Source organism: Urtica dioica, chromosome 9 (assembly GCF_054948205.1).
Source record: "Urtica dioica subsp. dioica isolate 48M chromosome 9, U.dioica_male_clone48M_v1_H2, whole genome shotgun sequence".
NCBI lineage: Eukaryota > Viridiplantae > Streptophyta > Magnoliopsida > Rosales > Urticaceae > Urtica > Urtica dioica.
Genome location: NC_142764.1, coordinates 8,508,307 through 8,514,887, shown reverse-complemented (window position 1 = coordinate 8,514,887; position 6,581 = coordinate 8,508,307). Strand labels below are relative to the sequence as shown.

General features: G+C 49.9%; 1 long non-coding RNA gene across 2 annotated transcripts; it reads right to left on the bottom strand.

The window, feature by feature from the left end:
* Nucleotides 1–2,493: 2,493 nt before the first annotated feature.
* LOC149384820 (uncharacterized) lies at nucleotides 2,494–5,172 on the bottom strand. 2 transcript variants are annotated; one of them, XR_016301153.1, is made up of 7 exons: nucleotides 5,050–5,172; nucleotides 4,766–4,903; nucleotides 4,364–4,549; nucleotides 4,034–4,287; nucleotides 3,761–3,841; nucleotides 3,281–3,588; nucleotides 2,494–3,068 (listed from the first exon to the last, which is right to left on the bottom strand). It is a non-coding gene; the product is annotated as an uncharacterized LOC149384820 (long non-coding RNA). The 2 variants fall into 2 exon arrangements; XR_016301154.1 differs by lacking the exon at nucleotides 2,494–3,068 and having other exon boundaries at nucleotides 3,236–3,588; nucleotides 4,364–4,546.
* Between the last annotated feature and the right edge of the window lie 1,409 nt (nucleotides 5,173–6,581).

Below are 6,581 nucleotides of genomic sequence, written 5' to 3'. Positions count from 1 at the left end.
GAAGCAAAGACTTATTGAGACATCCCACGTAATTCCGCAACAATTTGAGCTTCGTTCATCGCAAAGGCAGCGAGGTTCACATCACCGGGGGTCGAGATCGCCCGGGTGGTCGAGCTCGCCTGGGGGGTCGAGCTAGCCTGGGGGGTCGAGCCTGGCAGGGGGTCGAGATTGCCTGAAGGTCGAGATCGCCCGGGGGGTCGAGCTCGCCTGGGGGAGATGACGAACTGAGACGATCTGACGAAATGAGGGTGAGACGAGCTGACGAAATGAGGGTGAGACGAGCTGACGAAATGAGGACGAGACGAGCTAACTAACTGGAGGTCGAGCTCGCCTGGGGGGTCGAGCCTGGCTGGAGGGCGAGCCTGGCCTGGAGGTCGAGCTCGCCTGGAGGTCGATCTCGCCCGGGGGTCGAGCTCGCCCCGGGGGTCGAGATCGCCCGGGGGTCGAGATCGCCCGGAGGGTCGAGCTCGCCCGGGGTCGAGATCGCCCGGGGGTCGAGATTGCCTGAAGGTCGCTATCGCCCCCGGGGGTCGAGCTCGCTTGGAGGTCGAGCTCGCCTGGGGATAGAGCTCCCTGGAGGTCGAGCTCGCCTGGACGTTGAGCTCGCCTGGAGGGTCGAGATCGCCGGGGGAGTCGAGCTCCTTGGAGGTTGAGCTCGCCTGGAGGTCGGGTTTTCATGGAGGTCGAGCTCGCCTGGAGGTTGAGCTCGCCTGGAGGCCGAGCTTGCCTGGGGGGTCGAACTCCCTAGAGGTCGAGCCTTCATGGGAGGTCGAGCTCGCCTAGAGGTCGAGCTCGTCAGGGGGTCGAGCTCGCCCGGAGGTCGAGCTCCCCCGAGGGGTCGAGCTCGCCTGGAGGTCGAGCTCGTCTGGAGGTTAACCCTGCCTGGGAGGTCGAGCTCGCCTGGAGGGTCGAGATCGCCTAGAGATTGAGCTTGCCTAGAGGTCGAGCTCGCCTAGAGGTCGAGCTCGCCTGGGGGTCGAGCTCGCCCGGAGGGTCGAGATCGCCGGGGGGGTCGAGCTCGCCTGGAGGGGGGGTCGATCTCGGGTCGAGCCTGGCTTGGAAGGCGAGCCTGGCTGGAGATCGAGCCTTCGTGGAGGTCGAGCTCGCCTAGGGGGGTCGAGCTCCTTGGAGGTTGAGCTCGCCTGGAGGTCGGGCCTTCATGGAGGTCGAGCTCGCCTGGAGGTTGAGCTCGCCTGGAGGCCGAGCTTGCCTGGGGGGTCGAAATCCCTGGAGGTCGAGCCTTCATGGGAGGTCGAGCTCGTCTGGGGTAGAGCTCCCTGGAGGTCGAGCTCGCCTATGGGTCGAGCTTGCGACGTGTCTCGCCTGGTTTTTATGATTTGGCGGAGTATATTGGTCTCGAGCCTGCCGGGGCGAGCTCGCCTGGAGGTCGAGCTCGCCCGGGGGGTCGAGCTCGCTTGGAGGGTCGAGCTCGCCTGTCGAGCTCGACCTCGTCTGGAGGTTAACCCTGCCTGGGAGGTCGAGCTCGCCTAGAGGTCGAGCTCGCCTGGAAGGTCGAGCTCGCCTGGAGGGGGGGGTCGATCTCGGGTCGAGCCTGGCCTGGAAGGCGAGCCTGGCTGGAGGTCGCCTGGGGGGTCGAGCTCCTTGGAGGTTGAGCTCGCCTGGAGGTCGGGCCTTCATGGAGGTCGAGCTCGCCTGGAGGTTGAACTCGCCTGGAGGCCGAGCTTGCCTGGGGGGTCGAACTCCCTGGAGGTCGAGCCTTCATGGGAGGTCGAGCTCGCCTGGAGGCCGAGCTCGCTTGGGGTAGAGCTCCCTGGAGGTCGAGCTCGCCTGGGCAGTCGAGCTTGCGACGTGTCTCGCTTGGTTTTTATGATTTGGCGGAGTATATTGGTCTCGAGCCTGCCGGGGGGGTCGAGCTCGCCTAGAGGTCGAGCTCGCCCGGGGGGGGTCGAGCTTGCCTGGAGGGTCAAGCTCGCATGTCGAGCTCGTCTAGAGGTCGAGCTCGTCTGGAGGTTAACCCTGCCTGGGAGGTCGAGCTCGCCTGGAGGGTCGAGCTCGCCTGGAGGGCCGAGATCGCTGGGGGTCGAGCTCGCCTGTTGAGCTCGTCTGGAGGTTAACCCTGCCTGGGAGGTCGAGCTCGCGTGGAGGGTCGAGCTCGCCTGGGGGGTCGAGCTCGCCTGGACGGCCGAGATAGCCTGGGGGTCGAGCTCGCCTGTCAAGCTCGTCTGGAGGTTAACCCTGCCTGGGAGGTCGAGCTCGCCTGGAGGGTCGAGCTCGCCTAGAGGTCGAGCTCGCCTGGAGGATCGAGCTCACCTGGAGGTCGAGCTCGCCTGGAGAGTCGAGATCACCTGGAGGGTCGAGCTCGCCTGGAGGGTCGAGCTCACCTGGAGGTCGAGCTCGTCTAGAGGTTAACCCTGCCTGGAGGTCGAGCTCCTTGGAGGTTGAGCTCGCCTGGAGGTCGAGCCTTCATGGAGGTCGAGCTCGCCTGGAGGTTGAGCTCGCTTGGGGGGTCGAGCTTGCGACGTGTCTGGCCTGGTTTTTATGATTTGGCGGAGTATATTGGTCTCGAGCCTGCCGGGGGGGGTCGAGCTCGCCTGGAGGTCGAGCTCGCCCGGGGGGGTCGAGCTCGCCTGGAGGTCGAGCTCGCCCGGGGAGTCGAGCTCGCCTGGAGGGTCGAGCTCGCCTGGAGGTCGAGCTCGTCTGGAGGTTAACCCTGTCTGGGAGGTCGAGCTCGCATAGAGGTCGAGTTTGCCTGGAGGGTGGAGATCGCCTGGAGGGTCGAGATCGCCTAGAGGTCGAGCTCGCCTGGGGGGTCGAGCTCGCCTGGAGGGTCGAGATCGCCGGGGGGTCGAGCTCACCTGTCGAGCTCGTCTGGAGGTTAACCCTGCCTGTAGGTCGAGCTCGCCTGGGGGTCGAGTTCGCCTCGGGGGTCGAGCTCGCCTGGAGGTCGAGCTCGCCTGTCGACCCCCCGAGGCGTGTCTGGCCTGATTTTTATGATTTGGCGGAGTATATTGGTCTCGAGCCTGCCGGGGTGGTCGAGCTCGCCCGGGGGGGTCGAGATCGCCTGGAGGCCGAGCTTGCCTGGGGGTCGATCTCGGGTCGAGCCTGGCCTGGAGGTTAACCATTAATACTTTGTTAAACACGTGCGTTAGCACGTGGTACAATCTAGTATAACAAAACAACACTAAAAGGATAGAATGAGGTTTATTCATTCTTACTCAGAAGCCAATAGAGGCATTTGCAGAGCCACAAAATACCAAATATTATTCAACACTTGCATAATTATTTACGTGTTTAAGAAGAACAAGCAGAATAACCATACCAAATTTTGAAGGCTAATCCCTGAGTCAAAGTTAGCCTTTCACATCCGGCGATGGCGTGTCGGAAATAGAAATCAGCTCTGATCGGAAGTTGTTTTCCTCTCCATTGGAGTCGTGTTTGGCGCTCTCTCCATTGACCTTTATTTTCGTCAACGGCAATCAAAGACATCGTTTCTTCAATATGTCACAATCAAAGCTTTTCAATGGTCCATTATTTACAGACTCAGATTCATTGACCATACATAATGGAATCGAAATTCATCAAGTTTTGAGGATCGACTCGTTCTATCTAGATTCCATTCTTCATCCGCTAACACAAAATATGCATCAATCAATCAATTAAAAGTATAGCAATCAAAATAGTTAATGTCACGAGAAATATTCAAATAATAATAATAGGCTGATTCAGAAGCTACAAACCAATTTCTTTTTTGAACATCATATAGAGATAGAGAGAGAGAGAGAGAGAGAGCGATTCTTACCGAACAAGAGTATGCGTGTTTCGATGCCGAATCTGGAAATAAGAATCATTCGATTTAAGTTTGTAACACGACACTTAAACCCTGCCAGGAAAATTAATCCATCTTCTCGTTTATAATTTAGGACTAATTTACTTTTCATCTAACATCATCACAACATAACACTCACATCCACATAAAGCTAATTTACTTAGTATTCAATTATGGCTATATGAAAAGCCATCAGTTATAAACCAGCCCGAAAAATAAAAATTCAAAAGGTGAAAACTTATATACCTCTTCCCACCAGCTTCATCGTAACTATGGTGACGGCAGTTTCGGGCTTCATGTTGGGCACCACAGTCTACGCCTCCTCATTTGGAAACAATTGATACCGAGTTGATTCCGTGAACCGAGTTTAACAGATGTGCCGAGGAATTTCCGGCACCGAACTTGGCGATGTTGTAATGTTTTATGAAATCAACCTTACGACCACAAGACTTAAATTTAACTAAAATGTGTGATTTTGTATTGCAATGGACGAAATGGAGCTGTGAGAAATAAAATAAAAAAAAGTCTCAGAAATTAACCTAATAAATCAGAGAAAGCTAAATGATTTAAACCTACCGGATTAGAGAGAAGAACGAAACGGTGGTCTGGGCCACAGACGACGGTGATTGGCGATAAAGAAGTTGCTGAGTCGTGAGCGGTGAATTTTATATAGGGCATTGATTGATTGGTTCGGTGATTGATTGGACTTCGGTTTGGTTTGAAGAAAATATAGTGAATTTTCTCCGGAATATCGAAGATCTGCTATATTATTTTCGGTTTGGTTGAGAAAAAGTAGAATAGTCAAGAAAATAAAGTCAGTATCGGAGATAGAGAGAGAGATATATATATATATATATATATATATATATATATATATATATATATATATATATATATTACAAATATGACGAAGAAATTTGTTCAGGCATTTTATCAAACACCTTGCGAGCATAGTGCGAATAGATAGAAGGAACGAACCTTGATAGACAATTTGACCTCCTCTTGGCGCACAAGGTCGCAGAGAATAACTACTCTGTCAATCTTCAAAAGCCTCAGAACGTGGACCTTGATGAATTTATCAAGCTTTTCTGATCAAATAAGAGCAATGACTGTTTCCTACAGTTAAGGGAACAAAATCAGTTATTTAATGTACTCAACGCCACAATAAAATACTTATGGCTGGACAAAGAAAAATAAAAGAATCGTACAATAAAAAGGATAAAAAGAAAATTGCATCATGCATTAATTGCTGCCATGTCAACCTAATGGTCACATTTCAGAGCCTCGAGGTATTCTTCTTTTTTCGTCTTCCTGGTTCAATTTTCCAAAGCCTTCTCTCTCTCTCTCTCTCTCTCTCTCTCTCTTTGAAGGACGAAATACAGTCCTATCGATTGATTTGCCATGGTCATCTTCATCGTCACCATCGTGTGGCCTCCTCTTCTGCTTCCTCAACCTCGTCGGTTTTCAGAGCTTCGATGTATTCTTCTTTTTTCGTCTTCAAGGTTCAATTTTCCATAGCCTTATCCGGCGATATTTCTAAATCTCAGCTCCGACTCCGTCTACGTCAATCGCCGTCCCTGGGCTCCAATCCTGGAGATTCTCTTCTTCCACCTCGCGCTAGAGCTATGTTGTCCACTGGAACACTCCGTTCAGCGTCCTCTCTCAAATCAAAGATGTCACTCCGGTTATCGAACAATTTTAGAGGAAGATCACTTCCATGGGTAATATTTTGTTTTGTAATTAACAAGTTTATGTTTTCAATCTAATTTTAAAACGTGAATTTATTTAAGGCTTTTGATATTTTTGTTCATAGTGAATACGCTTCTTTTTTTTTTTTTTTTTTTTTTTTTTTCTTATTTTAGCTGAATACATTGTTTAATCAGTTTCTACTGTTGATCTACATGATTTGAGGATGGGTAGTTGTCTGATATTTTTTGTCGTTTTGATCAGCTAAACTTATGAGGTTTTGTTTTGTGATTATTTGTGTTAATGTCGATATATTTGTGTTAATTTAGAAATATTTTATGTTTATTTGTCTTAATATATATATATATACTTTATACTTAGAAATCAAAATGATGATTTAATATATATATATATATATATATATATCTACTTTATACTTAGAAATCAAAATGATGATTTAATATATATATATATATATATATATATATATATATATCTACTTTATACTTAGAAATCAAAATGATGATTTACTGTTCATAACAGAACCAATTATAATTTTACACGTATATAAGTTTTATCCTTATCACGTTCTCAATTGCTTCCTCAATTTCTTCTTCTCCATTCTTCCCTATCTCCCTCACCTCACCTCACCGCTCTCTTTCTCTTCCTTCTTCTCACACTGATTCTCGCCCCCTCTCTCCTGAACAACGCCACCACCATTTCCCCCTCTTCCTCTCTCTCACCCACTCCCTCTTCTTCGTCCTCTCTTCCTCTCTCCCGCGCGAGCGTCAACCCCGACTGCGCGCGCCCCTCTGCCGACCGCGCGACCAGCGACCAGACGCCGCCATCTCTATCTCTCCTTCCGATTCTTCATGAATACTTTGATGTGTGTCAGTAGTAAATGTTGATAAAAATCTCGTTTTTAGCTTTCATAAAATGTGCCCTTCTTTTAAAAAACAATTACACTGATTATATTGATTTTTTTTAGTGACCCAATTGTTTCCCTATGTATAGGCAATTAGTTATTGTTTGACTTTTGAAATTAATAAGCGATATTCAATAATATTTTTGTATCTCGCGGTACTATGTTATTTGCTATTTTGTAGCA